This window comes from Pezoporus wallicus, unplaced genomic scaffold, assembly GCF_028554395.1.
Source record: "Pezoporus wallicus isolate ANWC-B61680 ecotype Strahan unplaced genomic scaffold, APGP_CSIRO_Pwel_v1 contig_2025, whole genome shotgun sequence".
NCBI lineage: Eukaryota > Metazoa > Chordata > Aves > Psittaciformes > Psittacidae > Pezoporus > Pezoporus wallicus.
Window position 1 is genome coordinate 4,274,709 of NW_026640253.1, and position 27,082 is coordinate 4,301,790.

At 37.0% G+C, this 27,082-nt stretch overlaps 1 protein-coding gene across 4 annotated transcripts in view; it reads right to left on the reverse strand.

Moving 5' to 3' along the window:
- The window catches only part of IRAG1 (inositol 1,4,5-triphosphate receptor associated 1), a 66,047-nt gene extending 47,938 nt beyond the window's left edge, over window positions 1-18,109 (reverse strand). For 2 of the 4 annotated variants that reach the window (XM_057418165.1, XM_057418164.1), the window contains exon 1: window positions 17,753-18,107. The gene's annotated coding sequence lies outside the window, so the exon portion shown is untranslated. Of the gene's footprint in view, window positions 1-17,752 lie in introns of all 4 variants that reach the window. The other 2 variants (XM_057418166.1, XM_057418167.1) reach the window with 2 other exon arrangements.
- Window positions 18,110-27,082: the final 8,973 nt, after the last annotated feature.

Consider the following 27,082-nt stretch of genomic DNA (forward strand, 5'->3'; position numbering starts at 1 on the left):
ATGCTGAAATAACAATGCTTCAAAAGTTTTATTATTAATCAAAGTTTTAGGGGTTTAGTATGCCTATGAACAACATTCTAGCAAATGCCAAGACAAAAAGCTGCACATTAACTACTTGACTTTAACTACTAACTTTAAGATGATAACTGTCCTACATAAAAATTAATATTTTGTTACTAAATAGAGGCTGATGTGAGAATGATAAAATAACACAGTGCTGTACAGCATTCCAAATTTGTTATTTCATTACACTTCTTTACAAAAGTCGATAAGCATTTTAATAAAGGCAACATGTATTTTCAAAGGGAGGTTTTGACAAAGCTCTCTACCAAATATCTTAAGAAAACTCTACTGTCACAGGACAAGAGGGAAAGGCCTTTTGTAATTTAAGGAAGAAAATAAAGGGTAGGAGTTGGAAGTCTGCCTTTCTGCTGCAGAGATTACGCTTCCACATGGACTGTGGTGTTCAACATAGGCATGAAGAATCTGGAAAAGAGGGTGTGTACAGCTGATTAAAGATGAGATGGGATAATAAGATCTAAAGCCATCTGAGGGAAACTGAGCACCTGAATGATAAAATGGCAGGTGAAATACATTGCTAAAAAATGCAAATCAAAGCACATGGGGAAAAATAACCACAAAATATACTTAGCTAGGTCAGAGCTCATTATGTTTTACCGGTCAGGAGAGATATCTAAGTTATTTTGGATAGTTCTCTGAAAATAGCATTCAGCAGCAGGCCAAAATACAAAAATGTTATGAACTAGTAAAAAATAACTAAGAACAAGAGAGAGTAGGAGCATACTATCCCCATATTTTCAAAACAGTTTTAATCCTATCACAAAAAAAAAAAAAAAGCACAACACAAATACAAAAGGTACATAGAAGAAAGAATTTTCAGAAATCGCAAAATGTTTCCACACAAAAAAAGGACTAGATCACTTCAACTTGAAAAAGCAAACAGGATAGAAATTTTAGAAAGCTACAGACAAACTGTAGAGGGTGGGCCATTATTTGCTCACAATTCTTCTCAGTACACAAGGATGAGGATGCCAAAAGCAGTTATAAGGCAATAGGAACATATAATTAAATAATCAAATTTGTTAACACAGAAAGTGGTAAAAAAAGCATATAAGCAAGTTTGAAAGCAGATTAGATGCACCCAGAGGAGAGATACAGTGGTAATTAATTATACAACCTCTGGATCTGAAAAGCCCTAACCTGCAGATGGTTGAAAACAGAGTTTTAGAGTAATGTAAACATGATCCTCATGTGGGATTAAATGAATGGTTTGCTTATGCATATGCAGTTCTAATGTTCTCTGGTGGACGCAGGTTTCATTTCTGAACGAAACTGATTATGAGAAAATTGCGCAAAGAAAAATTGCCTTTATGCCCATTATGAGTAATTACCAATGCTGAAGGGATAGATAGAACAATACAGAGAAGAAAGTAGTGGAGAAAGGTTTGGGGTTTTTTCCATTTTTCTAGTCAATACAAGACAATGCATGCTAAGATCACAGCCATGACTAAGATATTGTTACCATAGGATGGAACTACCCTGATTTCCCAAGTAGCCTTCTTGAAGAAGTAAACATAACTCAGTCTGAAGAATGTCTGGCATCTCCCTGCTTTGTCACATTTTAGGTTTTTGCATATGAACAAGCTTCAGATGTTTTTAAGCGGCTGTCTGGGTGGCAGGCCCCTGAAAGTGTTTTCAGTTCTTTAAGATTTATCATACAAGAATGCTGAATTCTTCTACGATGAATCCAAGAAGTACTGGATTTCACAGGGAAAAAAGACAGTGAGCCAGCACTTTTCAAACTTTGCAGTCTTACATATACATACACACATTTGCTTACAGACACACCAAATGATATCCTCAATTTTATAGCTGTATGAAGAAAATTCTATTTGATTGCAATACTATTTAATAGGAGATACAGGTGCAAACTTGTATAGAATCTTCTTTCCCTCCGTCTTCTCCCAGAAGATCAAGAAACTGGCACAAAAGCTTACGCACCCCTCAACCACAAAGTATTATTGCCATTCTCTGTCTTTTTTCATTCTTATTATCATAGCCTACCATTTTCTTCCTTTGCCATCCCCTCACCCATCAAATATTCTCAGTTGCACACTACTGCCCACACTCCTGCTCCCAATGTCTCACGTGTGGCTGAGGCAGAAAAAACATGAAAATAATCTCTTCTCAAATCAGTAATACAAACTGGAAGAACTTTATAAGATGCTGTTGCAACTCCCACTGTTTTTCTCCCACAGAGTCTGTACCAGGAGAGTGCAAAAGAATAAATCACTTTCTGAGACAGAATCTGGAAGTATCTCTTTCTCAAATATTTCTTTCTAGCGCAAGTCAGTATAAAAATCAGATCTCAGTAGGCAAGGAAATGTGAAAGATTGGTCTCAGGTAGGGTGAAGAGCCTTCCCCCTTAAGGTATTCAAATTCTGGAAAAAAAAAAAAAAATTACACATACTATATATCAGCCACAGATTTTACAACTCTAAAAGTTATTTCACACTGTAAGTAATATAAGAAAAACTCCACAAGGAGATTGTTTTAATAACAAATACATAATACATATCATTATAAATTTTCATGAGCTACTGCTAGATTCTATCATAGATAAACAAGATCAAAGCAAACTCATTTTTAATGTACTTTTAATTTAATTCTTGTCTATCAAACTTTGTAAGTCATATACTTTCTTTTCCAGTAATCACAATCAAAGCACAATCAAAGCTTCCACTCACTACAGAAAGGCTTTGAAGACAGATACTCTTCAAAGTAAATTTCATTTGCATCTAAGTTTTCCCTGTGCTCGGTCACTGTAACACTAAGTTAAATATCATGTCATTAACTTTAGGGGTTAACAACATCTTGTCCTCTTGTTGTAAGGCTGTAGGACAGAACCAAGCAAGGAAAGCTTATTAACATCAAATCCTGGCAGTACAGACAAGCACAGCAATGTTACCAAGCAGGGATGACTCTCATTTTCAAAGAGCTATTATGCTTCATTCATGGTCTCTGAATACCATGATCACCTTCACTCAGAAAACAGCTACTAGAAAGCAGCAAGTATCTGTCTTTTGGGGTGGTATAAGGGGAGTGTTTCTCGATATCAGCACAGTAATTGTACCTTAAGGTACTTAAAGTGATTAATAATTTCTAAAATACAAAAAGCCAAAATTCTTACCTACTGACATCACACGAGCTTCAATTGACTACTCAGGATATAGCCAGTATAAATATTTTGGAAAGAAAATGTCATCTCTTGATAGCAGCCTAGTAAGGAGCTACAATACTGCCTCCTTTTTCAATCAAATAATGAAACACGAATCATGTTTTCTAGGAAATGACGTAATTTTCCATGCTTTTACCATATACGTGGGTTCTGTTGTCTAGTATGGCCCTTGTTACCTTGCAGAACAACTTCAGCTATGTATCACATTGCATGCTAGTAGCTACACATGAAACAGCACATGAAAGTAAGTAAAGTTTTACTTTGAGAACAAGTATTTTCAAATCCTGATGATAAAGCTTTTAAAAAGTATTGTGGTAGAGGACAGACAAAAATAGAATAACAGTATTTACACAGAATTTGTTTGGACAGGCATACACTGTTCAAGTTCACTACCTCTACAACTGAGGTTGGCCAAACACAGGTTGAATTATAACTTTATAGCACACAAAGTATAAATTTTTTAGTGGTGAGAATCTGTCTCCCAAAACTGCAGCACTCCTGACATAAAACTGATAGAGGAGCTAAGGCCAGGCTTGATCTTTTTAGTACATGCATTCTCTAAACAGAAACTGCAAATTTATGTCTGAGGATAGAAAATAGCCTTATGTCACTAATATATTAAAAATTATTTGCTTCCATTAGAGTTTTGACATATTTCTTCTTTTTGGCTGTGAAGAGAAATAGTCTTAAGAAAAAATCCATTTTATTAAGCTACAAAATAATGTTTTATATGTCATTAAAGCAACACATTTACTATAAGGGAAATACATGTAATTTCAGTCTACCATGTGTGATTGCTTCCATACTCAGTTTTACACGTATGCCTCTTCCTTTTTAAAAGATTTTATTCCAGTTCTTGGTTTTGGCCCAGAGAGGAATTATTATAAAATTTGAGTCATCATTCCAAGTTCAAAGCTTCTGTGATACAAACAAAATGCTTTACTATCAAGCATTTAATATGGTATATTTTCTTCTTCAAAAAAAGAAAAGTTTACCTAAACAAAAGATATCCATGCACATTTGCTACAAAGTAAGTGCAAAATATAACTTGTTGATCTATAACTACACTGACAATTTCTTCAAGGAAAGCAAAGAGGGATGTATAACTTTGCTTTTGCTTTGGCATATAAAAAAAAAGTGTCATTGAAGTTTTCAAAAGACAAAAAGTTTTTCCAGCATCCAAAAGTAAAGTCTCATCTCAACTCTTCTTGAAAATCTCATGTTTGCAGTTTTGCCTTAAAAAGTGTGTTTTGGCACCCATAGTGAAACTTTCTCCTGTTTTCTTGTATCTCTCTATCAGTTCAGTTAAACGGAAGCAACACAAGCTTTACATTAGTCCTTCTATAGTTATCAGAGTTGATATAAAGAAAGCAAAACCTGATAGGATGTGGAAGTGATTTTTTTTTTTTTTCCTTACAGGAAATGCAGATATTTGCTCTGACTTGTACACTGAAAATGCTGGTTTCATTTGGATTCATCAATTTGGATATGGCTGGTGTCCTGGGTTCAGCAGTAGCACTAATTTTTTTTTTCTCCTTCTTAGTAGCTGGTGCAGTGCTGTGTTTTTGACTTTCAGCCTGGAACAGCACTGATAACACCGATGTTTTTAGTTGTTGCTCAGTAATGTTTACTCCGACCAAGGACTTTCTGAGTCTCACGCTCTGCCAGGGAGGAGGGGAGGGGAGGAAACAGAGGCAGGACACCTGACTCAAACTAACCAAAGAGGTATTCTATACCACAGCACGTCATGCCCACTATATAAACTGGAGGCAGTTACCCGGAAGGGCTAGATCACTGCTCGGGTCGGGCTGGGTATCGGTTGGCGGGTATTGGTTGTATTCTCTTTCCTTGTTATTTCCCTTATTATTATCATTGGTGGGAGCAGCAGTGGTTTGTGTTATACCTTAGTTACTGGACTGCTCTTATCTCAACCCGTGGGAGTTACATTCTTTCAATTCTTCTCCCCATCCCTCCTGGGAGCAGGGGAGGAAGGCGGTGGAGTGAGGGAACGGCTGCGTGGTTTCTGGGTTGCCAGCTGGGCTTAAATCATGACACTTGGATACAGTTGCTAAATACTTATCTAAGATTTCTTTCAAATGTTTCTACCCAAAGCGGTAACACCAAATTTGATGTTCTCTGTGGGTGAAGGAACAAGAGAAGAAAAACAGCCTAGACCTACTCCATTCTGTACATCACCCTCAATAAAAGTTTTCATATTACCACATGCCTTCAAAAGATTGAAAGGCATGACAATACGTGTAAAGGGGAACTTCCATGGAGACTCACTTTAGCCTAAGGACATTGTCTCCCTATGTTTTATGCTTGGTTGCTTGGTTTGGGTTTTTGTTTGATTTTAAGTCAACTTATGATCCTACCCTAAAATTAGGAATTTAATTTAGGCTCTCTGAATTGTACTCTGGAGGAACCTCTCTCTTCTCAGCTGACTACAGGGTAAGCCCAGGGAGATAAACTTCATTGGGCTAAAATTAATCTTTTCTTAGATAACCCCCTTTCCTGAAATTACTTACTTCAGATTACCTTCCAAATAACCTGCTTGGGGCAGGGGAAGGGACACTGGGCTAAAGAGAGAGCGCTTCTATCCTTCTCTTAGTTCTTAATTTTATTGCCCGGGAAATTAAACTCTTTAGATGTAAAATCTTAATTCTCTATCTTCCATCCAAATCCCAGGCTGCAGTTATTGGGAAACCATCTTGCTGATAGTTTTGACTCACAAATTGCAAGAAATAAGAAAGCTACAGCTAGAGTTACTAGGTTTTTCATAAACAAGGTATGTTCCACTAATCATTTTTCACATCTTTCCTTTATTTCTTCCTTATAATACATAATAACTCACTACAAAGAAGTAATGTTTGCCAAACTAGCTTAACATACAAGCTATATAATGTCTATATATATATGCTAAAAAGATCTATGCAAAGATAAATTAATAGCAGTTATATTGTTTGATCTGTGTAAATAAGATGATGTCAAATTGTGTTGAACATGTTTCTAAGGCATGTAAAGATTTTTTCCAACACAAACTTCTTTGTTGTTGTTAATGCTTCTTAGTTAGAACAATATTTATTTTAATTTCCATGGTGCTCAATTGCAACCTACAAATTCATTTCTAAGCGTTCCCTCCAAGGCTTTTGTTTTTAATCCCCTCAGAGAAAAAAAAAGAAAAAAGTATATTTTTACAGAATGAAGAAGATAAAGTTACTTAACTGAACATGCCGGCTTTTTGGTAAAGGAAATATTTAAACTTAAGTTTAGAGCCAGCTATGATCCCCCCCCCCAAAAAAAAAAAAAAAATTTCTCATTATCCAGGTAACATAGAAATGATTTTCTGAAGAAACAGCAGAATCTAGAAGATAAACAAACAGGGCAACTATAATACTTTCCATAACAATTAATTTGCTACCTGGGTGAATGGTACCACACTTTTCTGTCATACACGTGAAAGAAAAAAACACTTCTAAATGCACGTTAAGCATGCTTTTGAACTAAAATGAAACAAAAAAGCAAATTTCAATCACTTAGTTCATTTTAATTGCAACCAATACCTTAACCAAACATTGTACAGCAGGGCTTCATGAATATTTAATGATGAAATAACCAATTACACAGTATTACGGCTTTTAGTATTTTTTCCTCGTTTTTTGCAGCAGTGGAGTAATAGTATTCTATTTAGTTTACTCATTGGGTTCATATTCTGTCGTATTTTGTATTTCTGCAACTATATCAAGCTAAAAATCAGGCACTAGTAAGTCACATAAATTTTCTAGTCAATTTACCCGGCAAAGGCTGGCAGAATTATTTTCTCAATCAACTTCCACAAAGCTACGTATTTGTAACCCTTACTATGATGCATTAACATTGCTTAGGGAGGTCAGCGTATTGAAACCATGCTCAATACGGTTTGCATTCATACATTACTCAGTCTTTGTAGCTGGGCAGAACACTGAAATGTCACCAATTTAAATCATTATTTCTTAGCGCAAATGCAGCAGAAAATACTAGAACGATGTCTTTAAGAAAACGAGAGATGCAACTGTTCAGTTCTGAACTATTCAGGAGATCTGATTCTTCAGTGTATATTTTCACTAAGTAACAGCACATCTTTCACTATAACCTGCAAATATTTTGGGAAAGTGGAGGTTTTTGGAGGCTTGTTATTCTGTTTTTCTGAAGACTATTTAAGAACCATAGAACATTCAAAATACTAGCCACACTATTCCTTAGCTTTTCCTAATAAACACTCACTAATGCAGCTAAGATTTATCACTGTGAAGAAGCAATGATCGCTCCCAAATGCTCTTAAGTAAAACCAGCCACTATATCTTACTTCTTCACCTGAACTGTTTATCAGATGTTGATATTGTGCAATACTGCTTCAGGATAGGCCCTAATTATTCATTACTGTAAAACTCATTACATTATTGAACAGTAACTGTCTGTTCTTCTGCATTTCTAAACTAAATGTCACATACCCAAACCACACCACACTTCCAGTTAGCAAAAATGCATAGTTACAACTGAGTTTTATGACATAACTTCCATCCCTCTACATCCAAGGTGGAGCACTGAACTCAGTGGGAATTATGTTTGAAAGTTATGGACAAAAACACAGCTTTTTGTTATTAGTTAGGCAATCCAACAATTTTTATCTTTATCTTCCAGCTCATTAACTTAAGTTTCTGATCTGGAACTGCAAAGAATTAACATTTTCACAAACAGTAAGCTATCATTGTTGGCCTCAATAGTGCACTAACACAGAAACGGGTGTTATATAAATATTTCCTTAGTTTTCCATATCTTCTCATCTAGAATTTTTATATCATTTTAATGAACAATTTAATTAAAATTTGTTTATTAAGTAGCACTTTGGTTTAGTATCTCTCTTTGGTTTTGTGAGCATCTGAATAGTGTTTCTGGTTTTCCCAATGTTTTTTAAAAGCCATGACATCATGGGGGTACACATGATCTGATTTATAAACATGGATCTGATCCATAAACCTGATCCACTACTCTGAGTAATCTTCAGAGAAGGAGTCCAGTATTTTGCTGTATATTTTCAAGAAAAAAACCTACATATATGACAGATGACTAAAAGGGCACCTAACGGAGCAGGTACAAGTGAGCAGTGTCCATGATGTGCAACTCCTGCAGTTTCATCAACCTTCAAGCTTGCATACTGACTTCTTACATGCACAAAGGGACATGATTAGTGGAGAAACCACTTCAGACGCAAGGGAATCTTCAGGGAACAAATTCTTGAGCTTCAACTGCCTTCTTCAAATGACCATAAAGCAGATGAGGGCTGTTGTCTCTAGCTATTACTGTACTCTCCCTGGCTGAACTTCAAACCATCTGTTGCGTAAGGGAAGTCTAATCAGAACGGCTGCTTCTACCTGGACAGCTGACATTTATTCTCCATGGGAAGAACCTGCCCACTAGCAACATTCCCATGAGCCTGACTGACATGCGTGAAGAGCAAACTGAGTAGAGGCTATAGCCTGTTCCAAATGACTGCAGAAACCTCTGATCTTTTCCCTTTAGGCACTGCAGCCTTGATGGAAAAGCCTGCAAAATAGATGAGGAACTGTTTTACAATCTAATAGTGCTCTGCACTGCTTTGGAAGAAGTCAAACATATGGACTGCCACTAACTATTAGAAATCAGTGTGAAATCACATGATGCAGCTTTCAAAATATGTTTCAAAAACATGTACAAAAGCTTTCCAAAATAAAGTTATCAGTACATAAACAGACACTTTTATAACCTACGTCCCTCTACATTAAGAATCAAGTTCTTTCTAAGCAGCTGAGCTAACAGAACCTGCTCTTTAAGTGTTTGATTTTACTGATTTTATATCTTATCATCTCCTTCATAACAAGCTCACTTGTCTCCTAGCCTCCTGACAGTCTGGAGGGACTGGGATAGCATTTGCTGTGACTGGTTTTAAGCTTCACACATGCCAGGTTGCCAACTGACAGATCAAGCAGAACCAATAATAGCAGCTCACATTGGAGCCTTTCCTCTTTAGCAGCATGAAGTTGGGTCTCTCCTCTTTTACGACACCACTGATTTTCACTTGTAGGAATCTAATACTTTTGAGATCCTCCCCTGCCAAATTCAACAAGTTGGATAAGTTCAAAGGCTACTGAGAGGGAATGAAGGGAGGGCAGGGAAGAAGGGGAAAGGATAGTTGGCTGATAACCAGAATAACAGCATGATTTTTATTCCAAGGAAAACAAGACCAAAAATAGATTTTGGAAAGAATAAATACACAGTTAACACTTAAAGAAGGCTAGTGGACAATACATAATCGGAAATGTGTCTCTAACCAATAGCCATATAATACTTTATTCTTTGAAAAAAAGCTTATGTAGCTATGTTATCTGTTCAGTTCTCCCTCTTCAACTCCTGCACTGCAATAGTTTTGAAGCTGGTGACCAGCTTCAGCAAAAGCTGACCCAGGGAATGGCATGTATCAGTCAGTTCGTATTTTCATGGCAGATGCAAGTTCAGAGGTACAGCATCAGGAACAGAGACTGTATAGAATAGCTTTGAAATATAGAATAAATTGATATCATAACAATTTTGGTGAGGACAGTTCTAAGGAAAATCAGGTTTCTGTATTTCAGGTACCTGACAGTTTAATGAAACATAAAAGCTTCAGCTGATAATTTTCACACATCTCCTCCTCCCATCATCTTCTTCCCCTCCCCAATCTGGTTATTCACATAACTACATATTGTAAACAGTAAAAGTCACAATATTGTAAATGAAGCACAGATGTGCTAATTTTACAGGCATACTGTGTGTGTAACCACAAGAGCATCTCCAGAGCTTGACCTAAAAGATAATAATTGGAATTCTAATAAAATTGTAACAAACAACTATCAATAAATATTTATGGATCTAACATTTGGACTCCTCCATGAGAGCTGTTAGAAAAACCCCAAACAACCAAACCAAAACCACACTCAGTCCTAGTCAGAATAAAACCACTTGGAAAGTGATTTTCCAGTACATCACACAGAGCAGTCAAGAAGGAAAGTAAAGAGTCCACACAGAGATTGTGAATGACACAGCTTCTACATGTGCAGCTACAAAGCTACAAAATGTCCAAGTTCTCAAAAGTTAAAAGCAAAATTGAAACATTAAAATTCAATTCCAAAAATACTCAAAATTCATTGCATAAAAATACTTTAATTATGTTGCAAATACAAGCTACTTTGTAGTAGAAATGAGAGGGGTGCTACTATGTAAAATCTCAACTCTTGTTTTAAGAAAAACTCTAAGCCTTGTACATTGTAGTAGTTTATTCAGACTTTTTACAAAAATAAAGTAGCTCAAAAATACTTACAAATATTAGACGATTTAGGTGTGCCCTCAAACTACAGAGTACCATAGTGCCTCTAAGAATTCCCCCATCTAAATCCCTTCATCTGTATGTTTACCAGCATAACGACCCTTGAACAACAGCACTGATCACTACCTGAAGAAAAAAAAAAGTTATTTCTACAACCGATACAGTCTTGATGCCAGCTGTCTCCATTAGAATTCAAAGCATATGTTAAACGAAAGAGCTTGCAATAATTATGTGATTGTTCTGCATTACTATATTCAAACTGAACAGTACACTGCCGTGTAGCATGAGCCACTCTCATTTGAACTTTGAGGATTCTTCAAGCAACCAGGAATAAAGAGAACAGAACAGTTATATTGCTTTCAAACAAGGCTCCATTTTTTCCAGTTCTTTTTCCCTAACTTGTTTTTCAGTAGAAGACAGAATAAGGCATAGAGATGCCTGAAGTAACAATTCAGTTCTGTGAGAAAACTTACAGCTGCCAAAATAACATGCCTTCCATTACTTGCTATATTTTATGAAGGAAGTTAAATTTCCTGCTCTCTTCAAGAAGCAAACCAATGTTCAAGGCTTTGAGCCCCGGAGAGATATTAATGAATCCAGTAGCTACTATTTCTTTTCCTTTTGATAGGTTTCCCATAGCTGCCTCAGCAACAAGGGCATTTCAGAATGACTGTTGTAATGTTACAGAGAGGAAATCTACACAGTACAATGCATTCTGTATGCCGATTTTCACACTTGATATCATGGGACTGTAAGAATTTAGAGAAAGGTCAATGTTTTCAGCAACTTTTCCTGCAGACAAATGGGAAGTTGTTTAAAGTATGGAATTGTTACACAAGTCATGAAGAAAAAAAAATAATTTTAGAAGGGATCCAATTTTCCCTTTTGACACAGCCACTCTGGGACTTATACTGTTGGACCCATATTGCATTTTGCACACAAATAACAGCACAGGCCACCTGGAAATCTGTGGCAGCTCCGCACTCTAATATGCCGGCACCTTTTTCATATTCTCAGTCCCACAATCCTCCTGTCCCAGAAAGGGCTGGTAATGCACTATGCAGTTTGTACATAATTTTTGATATTTTTACTGCTATAGCAACTGAGTGTAGGCATTTAAACATAGCAACAGACTTTTTATAGCTCTTTCTTGGATGTCAAAATGGTATGCTGTTTTATTTTCTAAGCAGATGCTCAGGAGATAAGTACACAAGATGATTGTACAGTATCCACCTTCAAAGTAAATTAAAAAAACTCCCAACTTTACAACCTCTCAATCATATAAGCAGACAGGTAAGTGTAAGGCATATTGTGAGTTTAAAGGATTTTGTTCTGAGAAAGCAGAGAACAAGTTTAGGTGAAAAGCTTTTTTGATTTGTGCCCGTTTTGTGAAAAGATATACAAGAAATTTACAAGGTCCTTTTCTGAAGGGAAGAACTTTCCATCAACTCTGATCTCTACCTGTTAAGCAACAGGAAAAGGGAAACTGTCTTCCTATTAAGTGGAGTCAGATTCTCAGGAGGGATTAAAATCCACCAAGACAGACCCTTAGTTCGTATACATGGGCAAAGCTCTGTACATTCCAAACACAGCAACAGTTATTTACAAATAGTGAGAGTTTGACTTGGTATGTGATTTAAGGAAATACAATTCAACATTTTCATAATAAAAAAGACTACTTTTCTCTGGTATAGTATTTTCCTCTGGGTCCTTCAAGTTCTGTATCATTTCTACAAGTGATCAGGGAAAAACATTGCTTGGTTTTTAATGTAATTTCTGAACACATCCTTAGGCATGGAAATGACAAGCAACAACAGGACAATTTCCTGGAGGGAACTTCAGGTATTATTCACCTTTCTGTTACAGTTACATGTCAGCTTTCTAGAGAGTGTAATGGTTGATGTTTGCCATTTTACCAAACCCCCCCCAACATTTTAAACAGGAAATGTCAAAGACTCTTAACAAATGAATCCAACAGGAAATGTCAACAGCTTCTTCTAAGGGTATAAGCTTGTTAATATTCCAGTCAGTCTATTCCATTAGCACACAATATATATGTTTTGGAAGGGACATTTTAATGTTGCGGTTTATGCAGAAGAGATTTCAAGCAAGTCCCAAAAACTCAGCATGCAGATAAAAATCGAGGTTTATATGGTTATGTTTTAGAATATATCCCACAAATTCTTTCTCCCTATCTCTCAGATATTTTCACACAGGACACCTTTCAAGTCTTCTAATCTTGCTTTAAGAGTCCAAGGTATTTAGGAATTCTGACACATCTGCTTGGTTTTCTCCAGTCTGCTCCACTATGGCACTTACTGAAAACAGCTTTTACAGCAATGCTGATAACTACACCTATCAAATAATAGGAATGATAAGTTTAACTGCAATAGCCCTCAAGGAAGTCAAGATAATAGGCACAACTATACTTGCATTGGAAAGTCTGAGATGACATGCAGAGAACCAAATTGACTTAGCACCTCCTCCTAGGGGCGAACTCCACCCCCCATTGTGACTTATGCCCCTAGTTAATCATGCTATTTTCATAAGCCCAGAGGTCTGTCACAGACATTCACTATTTAAGAAGAAAACTGAGGGAAATTCAGTGGCTGAAATTGTGAAGCAAATGTGCTTTTTTATACATTGTTAAATTATTTCTCTTCCTCTCCACAAGCTCTCCTTCAACTTATGGTTGGACATGTTATTTTTTTCTGTTCAGCAGTTAGAGAACAGTTCAGCACAGCTTCGGAAGTTTTAACAGGAAATGTTAATAGATGTATCACGCTTGATTTATATTCCACTACTTGCACACATACGCCCCATTCTATAAAGGCCTTTTCAAAGACATTTCAGAGAAACTAGGGGAGCACTTGAAAACGAAATAGCAGATTTTTTCCTTCCAAAATTTCAGAAACAGATCTCATTCTATAGATCCTACCATTTATTAGTGCATGCCTCTAAGTCCAAAATAAGATAGGTGAAAATAGACCCACTGCTTCTATTCAAATTCTCCTAGACTTCTGACTTTCATTTCCTGAGAACTAATGTAGCCTTTACCTTTGTGGTATTCGCGAAGAGCCTGATCTGTCACCACTGAAGTCAATGGAAACTTTTCTGTTGAGTTCAAAAGCAAAGGCTCAGGGCCAAATTCCCCATGTGTAAGCCCAGTGTTACAAAACATTCTGCAGAATTATATAAACAGCAGTAATTTTACTCTGAGGGCAAGCCCCTAGCACAAACTAATTGCTGCACTTGACCCAACAGCACAGAATTTCTACCATGTATTCATTTCCAGGACGCAAATCCTTACAACTGGTGAGAAAAAAAGTGTGCAACTCCTAAATAAAATTGCTCCCTCATGCAGTCCTTTGTAATATCAACTTTTTAACTCCTTTGTTCTTTGCCGAAATTGCAGTAACTAGCCCAGTGGACCCTATTTTATAGCTATGAGAAAGCTGTGCTGGACAATCACCAAGTGCATTTGCAGGTAAATTAGGGGACAGCACAGTATAACTAAAATATAACTAAAGTATAACTTTGTACCATGACAGAACTCAGCAAAACATAATTCACTTAGCTGGGGAAAAAACCTTTCAGGTTTACATACAAACTTGACATACATCAGCTGCCAGGTTTGCATGTTTCCCTCCCTGCCTCTCTCATGCTCCCTGATCCAAGCAATTCATGTTAGCATTAAAAATAAAATAAAATAAAATAAAATAAAATAAAATAAAATAAAATAAAATAAAATAATAAAATAAAATTCCGCAGGATTGACTTATCCAAACCCACAGGTGATCACATCAACAATATTAGGGGTCCCTGGTAACTTGTGATACCAAAAGACTTCGGGTTTTGTACATTTTAAAGACAGGCAAAAGTTCTAGTGGATGGTATTTTTGATTTTTTTTGTGGGGGAGAGTGTGGGTGTGACATGTCAGTGCTGTTGGGTATACTGCTGTTTAAATCTTTCAGTACTTAAAACATTTGGTAATTCATAAATAAAACTGAATTTCTCAAATTATTTTTCAGATTCTATAAGTAACAATAGACACATTGAAATAAACAAAAGTAAAAAAAAAAAAAATTCTAAAAATATTGCATCTACCTAATGAAGAGGATTAAATCCAGGAATTCTTTAGAGCCTAAACTCTCCAACAAAACCTGAGGCTACAAGTCCGCTTATTCTAAGTATCAGATCACTCTATCCTTTTCAGAATTCTTAGGACCTACTTTCCAGGTAATAATAACTGAGTTATTATTTCTCAGTGGTACAGTAACAGTTACAGTTCTACATAACATACAACTCCACATGTACATAAGCAACAATTCATGTCTTGAGTCACTAGTTTACAAGCTTACAAAGATCCACCACCCACTCAGATTTTCTGTCAGTGATACTGAGATCCAAACCATCTCTTCAACCCACTTCTCAAAGGATGTACCAGTGGAGAACACACCACAAGGAAATTCTTCTGCTTAGTTTACAGGAAGGCTGCAATTTAGGACAGAAAAGATCTCTCTCTGTCTATAAATACCCCAGATCTTTTAATAGCCCACAAACCTTGAAATAGGATGGATTTTCTTTCCCCTTCCACTCACAAGCCATTTGATGCTTCTTTTTCCTGGACTTACAGACTTCATTAAGAAGAGCAAATAGATGAAGCAAAAGAACTACATGACATGTAAAGAGCATACATATATGATCCTTGAAATAAGCTTTCAACATCTGTCTCTTCTCAGCCCTCTATACTTCAGTTGCCATACTCTCTAACTCAGCTTTTCAAAAAGTGGTTTGACACCATACTATCACTAAAAGCTGTCAGAAAGCAGACTGATCGAAAGGATCGCTCGAAAGGATGGAAAGGAAGAGGTTGGTGTTCAAGACTGGAACTATGAGTCTGACTCCGAGGTAATACTTAACTTTCACTGCTTTGCTCCCAAATAAATAGGACTATAGAAAACTATTGAAAAAAATTATAACTATAAAAGCTATTAAGCCTGACTCAAATGTGTAAGAAGATAGGCAGTAGTGAGATATTCAGGTTTCATGTCCACAACCAATTTAGAGCTTAATTCAGATGGATGTAAAGCAGAGGAATTTATATAAATGAAATACATTGACAATCCTATGTACTTTATCGTAGTGCTGATGTTAACACACAATTTTCACTATGTACAAATGAGCAACCTGTACTTTTTGTATTAAATTACACTTCCTGTCATTATAACATCTTCATTGATGACAAATTTACACATAGCACTATATTATATATTCAAACAAAAAAAAAGGTTGGATGCATTAAGAACAATACTTTCTGAAATGCTACAAGATATATTAGAAATATATATTTAGTTCAGAAGTGAAGGAGTTAGACAGTGAATAGTTATTTCAGTCCATATACAAAGTTAAAAATAACTAATTAAAACTTAAACACCTTCTAAACACCATCTGAAGTTGCATATCCTTGCACAAGGGGTGCACAAAATGTCACAAGTAAACTAACACATGCCGGACCAGCAAATCAGAACGAGTGGCTCTGGAAACTACAAAACCACAAGATTATTAAAACAGGGAGGGCTCTCTAGTATTCAGCATTTACTATATTGGGCTGTTTCTTAATTGCACAGAATCGTTAGGGTTGGAAGGGACCTCTGAAAATTATATGTTCCAAACCCCCTGCCAAGGCAGGGGCACCTAGTGCCATTTACAGCGTTAGTTCTAATAAACTTAGATTTCTACGGGTAGCATTGTTAGACTATCACGCTCCAAGTTCGGTATAATTGTTGACTTTGGATATTTGGTTGATCTAAATTTGAATTATTTGATCTCAATAATGATTTGAATTATTGATCTAAAATATAAAGGTTAGGTAGGAGATAAACCTAAAACTAAGCTATTCACCAATGATAGTCCAGAGAAAAGAAAAGGAAAATTAAATAAGTTTTGCAACTGGATTTCAAATGCTTTAACAAATAAGACTCATTTACCACATTCTCTTGAACCTGGATGAAGTAACCTTTCTTTAAAGTGTGTACAATACCTACCATATCAAATATAATTGCAGCAACTGTTAGCACTTGCAGGAACACTGTCTATGCTCAGAACTTTAAATACATCTGATACTGTCTAATCACTCCTCAAAGATGGAATCTTGCAGCTGATTGAAAAGACTTTTTCACCAGATGCAATCATTCTATATACAATTTGAAAAATCAACTAACACAAGTTGTTACTAATATCAGTTAGTAACAGAACCCCCAGCCTTCACTTTCCTTGAACTGACCTCTTTCTTTCATGTTGTTTACATACTACTGTCTGAGAAAAAAAGGTTAACATACACATTAGTAAGACAAAAAGTGTTTTAATTTGCCAAGAAAATGTAATACGTTTCAGTGCAGAGTACCTACCAAATGGCACAGATAAAGCTGAAGAACAAAATACCAGGAAATGTAAATACTGTGATTTTTCATATTAAAGCAAAAATGCTGTAACATTTTGAAGGTTGATTTGGTTTGGTTTTTTTTTTCTGTACAACATTCCAATTAGACGCACTTAACGGTATTAATTTACATCTAATAGGATTAAAACCAAACACAGAGCATAAAGAAAAAGCTCTGGAAGTGCCTTTTTAAAAGATAAGTTCCAGACACAAGTAGGTAATCCATCAAAATGAACTCCGACACTGTTAAAAGCAAGCTTGTGGGAAGGAAAGTCATGCAATAAAAAAAAAATAAATAAATCTGTTTCCCTATTGCTGCTAACTAAGACTCTAGCCCAATACAGCTAACAGTATCTGTGAATCAGGTTGCCTTGAATTACTGACTACGGACCTTCAATAATCAAGTCTAATTAACACAGCTTTTTCTTTTTCATTCTTGTACATTCCCAAACAGTACATACAGTGCACTAGATTTCATTAACTACACTCAGTTTTTAAGCAGCTAAAATCTGAAGAAGAGGTAGAATTTGAAGGGTGTAGGGGAGGAAAGTTGGAAAGAACCAACTACTCAATATCACAACAACAAGGTACTGTACCTTTAAGGAGGAAACATGGTTCCGTTCTGTTTCACGGCTGAAAAAGAGCTTATTCTCAGTTACAGAGATTACTTACCTAAAACTTCAGTTATTCCTCTTTTTCCCTTCAGGCCAGCCTCTCTTTCACTCTTGGGAGCTTTTACCATTTAAGGTCAATGTTACATCTGGCTCTAGTAACTAAAGCTGAAGCAATTTTTAACTCAGAGATCCAACAGGCTGTCTAACATTAGAATGAGAGTTTAAATTTAAAGTAACTCTTCAGAAAGCCTCTTTCTTGCCTCAGAGAATTACAGCATTAAAGGCTTTCCTATTCTGGCATAAGTACTCTGAGTACAACATGATGCAGGCATCCCATTAGCATTCTTCAAGTTCATTGCATATAAGCTCTACTTACTAATTTCTGATTAAAACTGACAAGTAGGAAGAACAGATGAAACAGTTTACATCAGTTTACATCGTGTTCTGTTAACCCTTTGATTTTTTTACTGAAACAGCTGCTATTATTCACATTCTCCCCCCCTTGTTTGGTTAGAAGGATTCTAAATTAGAGAGCAAATACAAGACGTGAACTTTTAAAGAACGCTGGCTTCAGTCCAGTCATGGGCTCTGCTCTCCACTCACAGAGTACGAATAATTCCCACTGATGTCCACAGAAGCTGTTTGTATTCCATGAGAAAATGTAACTACAAATGGGGCATGAAGAGGGAAAAGAAATGCAAAACATTTACCACACAATATTCAAGTACCTGAAGGAGAATCACATGAATATGATTCAGAGCTCTCAGCTCTGAAACAGACATAGATCTTACTGCAGTCCTTTAACCTCTTCAGCCTCTTCATTTTTCAGTATTACAATTACATCCACAGATCCTAACTAAGAGTTCTACTTACACCAGGTGTTGTAAAGTTATTAAATACAAGTAATCCAAACCCTGTTTAAAAAAACTGTCACAATTCAAGTACAGATAAGAGAGTTGAGGGTAGGGTATGTCAAAAAATTGCACCAAAATGTATGCAAAAATATTATATAGTAAGTTTGGTGAGGACATATTAAGGCTGCTTTAAGAAAATGAAACAAACTGATACTAAATTAACTTCCTTTTGATAATGGTTAATAAGAGCAGCAAGGCAGAAACAGATCAAACAAAGCAATGTAAGGATTTGATTATTTCATTTTGGAAAACACATTCCATAGCGGAGCAATGCAGGAAGCATGAGCATACTTGTAGAAATGGGCAAAGATGAGTCCATTGCAACACAGCACAGTCCCTGCAACATAAGGAAACAAGAGGCTGGACACCTCATTTGTGCCGTATCAGGCTTGAGCTTGCATTAGGAAGCGTATTATTCTACACTTCAGACATTCTTTGTCCCCAAAATCAACACAATAAGTAAAGTTCTGAAAAAATTCTTTAACACTGGCATTTAAGCTTGATCCAAAGGTAAAAGGGGGTAGCTGTGTGCTTCAAAAAACAGGTTTTGATGTCCTTTGTCCACTGACAGTCCTTGGCATGATTACTGGCTCTCTGACAAGACATTTTAACATCTCCCGTCTTCTTGAACTACATTTTTACCCACAAACTGAAATACTCTCTTGTGGTTTAACATGGCTCCAGTCTTCCCTTTAGTTACCTGCAACTGCAGGAGCATTACTAGCCCCTGTAATTCATCATTTTCCAATTTTATTTTCTCAGAATTTCTCAGACCACAAGTAGCCAAGTGTTTCATTTATCAGTAACAGAAGTTGTGTTACTCTTATATCTGCATGCATCCCTTTCATAGCAACTGCTGCTTTGAACCCATTTTGGTCAAAACCAAGTTGCTTATTGCCTTTTAGCATTACCATCCTCTGGGAAATAAAACTTTTTGCTTAAGTTGCTTGTCCATTGGTCTTGCATCCTGTAACCACTGTTAGTCAAATTTAGCCAAAATTTATTAAAAAGGTCTCAAAAATATTTTAATTTCCTAGAAACTTCGTTAAGTCAGTAACTTGTAAAGGAGAGCTACTGCCCCTGCTATGGCAGAAACCTATAGCAGCAGAGTTTCAGTTCTGTTTTGTTTGGCACATGCACTTGTACCACACAAACATGACCACTGCTAGTATTTAGGGGACACAGGACTCTGGAGGTACTCACAAGACAGGGAAGATGATGCTTCCATCAATATTCAGCTCCTGAAACTATGTGTGTATTTTTATATTCTCTAGCATGCTCAATGTGCTGGCAGGTGCTTTGCCCAGAGATTTGATTTAACATGAGTGATCTTGGGCCAAATGCAGTGAAACTTCCTAGAAAAAAAAAATCTAAGTTTCTAAATGAGTGAAACTTAGCATCTAAAAATTTTAACTAGATGGTTAAATTTGCATAAGCATGGCATAGTAACACAAACCATACTAAACATTTTTCATTGAGCTTTTTTGCTTGTTTGCTTTTAGGAGAGAGACCTTGGGATCCTGGTGGACATCAAGCTGTCCATGAGCCATCAACATGTCCTTGTGGCCAAGAAGGCCCATGGTTTCTGGGACTGCATTAGGAAAAGCATTTCCAGCAGGTCAAGGAAGGTGATACTCCCTCTCTACTCAGCCCTAGCAGCACCCCACTTGGAGCACTGCATCCAGTTCTGAGCTCCACAGTACAAGAGAGACATGGAGCATCTGGACTAAGTCCAGCCAAGATCTCCAATCCAGACAGGAGACTGAAGGTCTGGAGAATCTCTTATGAAGAAAGGCTGAGGGAGCTGGACCTGTTCAGCCTAAAAAAGAGAAGGTTCTAGAGGGATCTGATCAATATGTGTAAGTATCTGAAGGGAGAGCGTCAAGAGGATGGGGCAAGACTCTTCTTGGTGGTGTCAAGAGACAGGACAAGATGCAGTGGGTATAAACTAAACCACAGGAAGTTCCACCTGGGCACGAGGAAGAAATTTACCATGAGGGGGATTGAGCATTGCAATAGGTTATTCAGAGAGGTGGTGGAGTCTCCTTCCCTGGAGACATTCAAGAGCCATCTGCATACAGCCTTGAGGAATGTGCTTAGGTGACCCTGCTTGTGCAGGGAGATTGAACTAGATGACCACCGGTGATGCCTTCTAACCTCAAGCATTCTGTGATTATTCTGAAGAATTTATGCTTCAGGACTTCAAAATACACTGTATTAAAAATGTTGCTTATTATCCTTTCTGCCTATGCATAATTGCTATCCATGCAATAAAGCAGCATGCTATAGCTGACAAAATATAAATGACAACACGTGATTATATGCTCTATTCTTTATTCAGTAACTAAAATATGAAGATTATTAATCAGGCTAAATATTGCAGCAGAAATGATATTTACACTTAAAACTGGAGTTGTATGACATGAATTTCTGTATTTAATTTTAAAAACATCCCCAAAGTATTTTTATCAGTTAGGGCTTTTTTCCTACCACATCTAGAATGCATTTCTGTCAACTGCAGGTCCTCTGCACAAATGCTAATGAACATTGACAATTTTGCTTATGGAATAAATTGTATTAGCCATCCTCATCATCTCATTTCTCCAAAACTGTGTAAAAAAAATTAGTTAACTGAGTTCAAGCTTATGTTCCTGCATGCCTTCATTTTCCTGCACGCCTTCATTTTCCTGCACAGATCTTTTTTTTGTTGTTGTTAATTGGAACATTTAATCTTGCATGAGGTTTGTGTCTTCAATGGGTTTTCTGGCTTGTATGTTGCTACTGATATAATGAAACACAAAAGTGAAGTAATCTTATTTCACACGCTGGTATCCATTATGCAGATCTCATTTATGCATGCAACAAACACTGTGCAGCAAACTGATCAGCCAGCCTCATCCAGACACAAGAAAAGGCATACAATAAGAACAGATCTGATAACAAAACACACTAAAAAAACCCTAAACCAACAAAAAACTAAAAAAAAAACCCAAGTCAAAACATGCAATAAGCTTTCTACATCTGGCAGTCGCTCATTCTACTGAATACTAAATCACAATTGGAATACTTGAACTAGAATGTATGCTGGTTCCACAGGATGATATTAGTCAGTATTCACTTTGCCAGTCAGCTGAGCAGCTATGCTTGACTTTTTAATGAAAAATGTAACAAAATTTTATGGTATTTGTAATAACGTTTGTGTGGCAACTTTTCTAGATTAGTCTTCTGAAAAGCAGAAGTTTTGCTTCCAACTTTCCACAGCACTTCATATGAATCTGATGACAATCACAGAAGTATAGAATAGTTAGGGTTGGAAAGGACCTTAAGGTCATCAAGTTCCAACCCCCCTGCCATGGGCAGGGACACCTCACACTAAACCATCTCAGCCAAGGCCTCATCCAACCTGGCCTTGAACACCACCAGGGATGGAGCATTCACAGCTTCCCTGGGCAACCCATTCCAGTGCCTCACCACCCTCACAGTAAAGAACTTCCTCCTTGTATCCAATCTAAACATCCCCTGTTTAAGTTTTAACCCGCTACCCCTTGTCCTGTCACTACAGTCCCTGATGAAGAGTCCCTCCCCAGCATCCCTATAGGCCCCCTTCAGATACTGGAAGGCTGCTATGAGGTCTCCCCACAGCCTTCTCTTCTCCAGGATGAACAGCCCCAACTTTCTCAGCCTGTCTTCATACGGGAGGTGCTCCAGTCCCCTGATCATCCTTATGGCCCTCCTCCAGACTTGTTCCGACAGCTCCATGTCCTTTTTATGTTGAGGACACCAGAACTGCACACAGTACTCCAAGTGAGGTCTCATGAAAGAAGAGTAGAGATGGAGGATCACCTCCTTCGATCTCCATCCTTAAGATGTTAGGTTAGAAAAACATACAATTGCAGATTAAAAGAAAAGCATCCAGAACAGAAGATCCGGTAAACAAGCCCATGCTATGCAGAGATTTGAGAACTTAGAGAAGTACTCAAAGTGCTTGCAAAAACTCTACTAATTAAGCCATAATGAGTCTTTTTATTTATAAAGCTAATGATTTTCTCAGTCTCAAAATAGCCAGCTAATAATTTCTGCATGAGAAACAGAGTCCAAGAAACAGAACATCAATCTGTTTACCAGCACTCATTGCCAGATAATCAATCAAATGATCCAAACTGATGAACACAGTTTAAATAGCCAAGTCCTTCTGGCTAAGTGTTATACAAAACATTTACAGAAACCATCATATTATCATTTCCTTATCTTTTTTTTTCTCCCTTTCAGAAAGTGGTTTTAAAAAGTGAAGTTCCAATAAAAGCATCATATTAAGACATTTATAGTAGATTACAGGGAAAGCAAAACAGTATCATAATTTTAAACCTTTGTGGGCAAGGAAATTATTCTGTTTCCATTACCTTAAATCTAGCCTGCCAAGAAGCTAAACATATCCAGTACTTTCTAGCACATAGAGTCTTTCAAGGCCATTTCCCTTACTCTAATGTATTATTTTCTGGGGTTCAGCTTTAATTTCTGCTAATAGTAATTGAAACCTTAGCATGTGTACAAGTAATGTGTTTAATACATTGTTAAATGAGTGTTCTGTGTTCTATGGAAAACGTTTTTGGAAGATGATGTAAATAAAAAAAGGAAAAATGCCCTCATGCTTTTGATCTTTTTGGAGGGGTGGGGAAAAAAAAAAGGGGGGGAAAAAGTTTAAAAAGTTCTTCCATCACAGAGAGTATTTCAGAAGACTTGACACAATCATGGCCATAGGGTGAATAATTATCCGTAGAGAACACCCCCTGTTGCAGCTCATCTTTTGTTTTGATTTTTGGGTGGGTGGGTGAGCCTGTGTGAAAAGGGATCTGCAATAGCACAATTACAGGAAAAAGGAAGGGGTGAAATTTTGTATTTGCTTTTCTGGGGATCTTTTTAGAAACCTTAAGAGGTTAATACCTCTCATGACTAACTTCCTATCTAGGCCAACAGTAAAGTTATACTTCTTGAATTCAGTATGCATATTGAAGTTTGGACTTCCTATAATGCTTGCAGACTCAATTAAGAACCCTTGATTTTGAGAATCAGTTGCAGAATGAAGAGTACATTTGCCACATGGTAAAAACAAACTTATCAGGAGGTAATATGAGAAGCTCTTATCAGGGACAGAGTAAGTGATCTCCATTCCTACAGCAGAAAGTACGTACAAACCCTGAGCAGAGACTAATTTTGGTTAACACTTGTTTTCAATGCCGGAATTTCACTCTGTCATTTATTCTAATATTTCCAGCAGCTTGTTAACAAAAAAAAAAAAAAAAAAAAAACAACAGATAGGAAACTTATTCCAGCTCTACCAGCAGAATTTTAGAGAAAAGCTTTAAATCACATTTCTGTTGAGTGGAAGACTGCTGCTGCTACACTGTTGCAGTGTTCATCAAAGAGTTTGCCTCTTCGTACTTTTCCTCGAAGTTTAATGGAGGCACTTAAAGGCAAAAGAAGAGTATCAATAGGAATGTCTATAGATAAAATTCCCACTTTTCACTGTAACACTGCAGTTTTTCAGTCACAGTTATTTGAGATATGACAAAATGGTGATTGAGTAAAAATGATTGCTATAAAACACTGATTTTCAGCCATGGTTCAACTGTTTCCCCCAAAAAGGCAAAATTTTATATATGCTGAATATATGTGTCCTGGGTTCAGCTATAGCAGGCATTTTTCTCCTTCTTAGTAGCTGGTGCAGCGCTGCATTTTTGACTTTCAGCCTGGGAACAATACTGATAACACTGATGTCTTTAGTTGTTGCTATGTTTACTCTGATGAAAGCCTTTCTCAGTCTCATGCTCTGCCAGGGAGGAGGGGGAGCAGGGAGGAAGCAGAGACAGGACACCTGACCCAAACTAGCCAAAGAGTTATTCCATACCATAGCACGTCATTCCCAGCATATAAACTGGGGGGAGTTATCCAGAAGCCCCAGATTGCTGGGTCAGGCTGGGTATCGTTCGGCAGGTGGTATTGTATTCTCTCCCCTTGTTATTTCCCTTATTATTATTGGTGGTAGCAGCAGTGGTTTGTGTTATACCTTAGTTACTGGACTGTCCATATCTCAACCTGTGGGAGATACATTCTTTTTATTCTCCTCCCCTTCCCTCCGGGAGCAGGGAGAGGAAGATAGGAGGGGAGTGAGCGAGCGGCTGTGTGGTTCTGAGTTACTGGCTGGGCTTAAACCATGACAATATGTATGAACATTTTTGGTAACTTTTAAAGTTACTTGATGTTTTATGGAAAGGGCATTCAACCTGCGAATGCAACCATGACTTCCGCTTGCCCTTTTGGAATTAACAATTTTTTTAATTTTTTGAAGTCTCAACACATACATACGAAGCATGTACTAAGAGCCTGGCAGTTTTAGAATACAACATTAACTGATTATGCATACTCAGTATCACTATAGGTACACACAGCTAAATATTTGGCTACCTTAAGCATTGCAAGGAGAAAGCTGGAATTAACAGCATCATTAATTTCTACTTTTTCCTATCTTCATGCAGAAGTAGCTATTGGGTGTAAGACTGGTGCTTTGTTCTTTGCCAGTGTCTAAAAGAACGCATTTCCAGTGAGAATTTTTGCCAGATCACTCTTAAAACACACTGCATATCTGTCTTGCCTTCAGAGCTGGCTAAATCACAGTTCTATGACTTGTTTTATCCTTACATCTAGTTAACAGTGTAACATCTGGTTAACACTGTTTTTCAACTCAAATCTGAAACCTAATAGCCCCTCTCTACATTTCTTCCTGTACTTCAGTCTGATAATAATTTCCTGGTGGATGTTTTTTAATGGGCAACTAGGTTACCTGTTTTTCTGTTAGTTCTCTTTCTAAGATTCTCTTTAAGCAGAATATCCTAGTTCTAAAAGACACAAGTGTTTTTGTTCAGAAACACCAGCCAAGGGATTTTGTTATTAGCAAGATTTCCTATTTTTATAGGTAAGTTCATCACACACAGCATAAGAAAATTGGTTTTCTATTCTTTCAAAAGAAATGCTAAGATTCTAACAGCAGTCTTGTATAAAGAAAATCAGCACCAAAAAAAAAAATCTGATAAGCAGATACCCTAACCTATGTTTATATATAAAAATTGGTGTCACCTTATGATATACTGAACTTTTACAAAACTAAAGACTGACATGCTTTTAGTAGGAAATCCATACTCAGAGTTGGATCATGCCATACTGAAATAAGGCAATGAAACATTTATCAGTGTTGTGTTTTCATCATCAGAGAAAGAGATTCCACTATTTTAGATAGTGTTTGCTTCATTGAAAATATACAATGCCCATCCAAAACTGCTTCAGTCCTTTCTTTCACCTATTATCCCATAACAGAAAAAAATCCCCAACAAATTCAAGATAAATCCAAAACAAGTCTAATATTATTTAGAGGTATCTACCTGAAGAGAACATATAAATTATAGGGGATATGTGAGAATCCCATAACTTTGATGAGATACAATAATCATGGAACTGAAGGAGTTTAAATGTGAATGTACTAATTAGCACTGAGTCTGGCCAGTTTATGTTCGGATGCTGCCATAGTAATACAGTTTAGCAAGAAAAAAAAAGCCAGTATGATATACAACTGTGCCAACAACTAAACAACTATACCCATATATATGAATTAAAGATGGGTGTTGCATCTTTGAAGTCAATTCTGTAGCATAAGGTATCAATATTCACAGGTGCATAGTACTGCAGGTCCCAGGCTGGTAGCAAGCTCACATTACCTCTTTCTTCCTCCAGTAGGGTTGGAACAGAGTGGAAACAGCTTTCCTAATTATATAATACAGATCAAACACGGCAGGTTGAAAGCCATTCCACTTTTCCTCTCCTATCCCACACATGTTCATCATCAGAACATCTAGTCTTTTACCAGAAGGACAAGAATAGTTGGTAGCAGCTTGGCATCTAAAGCCCCTTTTTTCCACCCTGAAAGGGATTCAAATACAAGCATGTGCCCAAATCCCCTGAAAAACTTCACTATACTCTGGAATGTAAACACAGCATGGAGAAAGACATGCCTCAATCCTCCACACAGTGATGGAGATGATGGTGGTGTAGGATTTCACAGATGAATGTTTTCCTTAGAACAAGCTGCATAGCTTTCACAAAGGGAAAAAACAAAACTATTGTATTGCTTCATAGTTCTCTCTTGACTGACAGCATTAATTGTATTTGCAGTGGATTGCTTCAGTTAGGAAAATGACTATCAGCATTCCTCTTCCCTGGAAACACTCCCACTGTTTTCTGAGTTAATTGCATGACTTCACAGCACTCTAGGTGCTGTCTTTATTTTCCAGACAAGCCATATACTTGACCTAGGTACTTGCAGCAGTCAACTGAAGCTGTACTTACAGCTTGTCAACTGAAGCTTATGATTCCCTCCCTTACTGCGAGCAGCAAAGTACTTCTGCTTTCCCTTCCCTCTGAAGTCT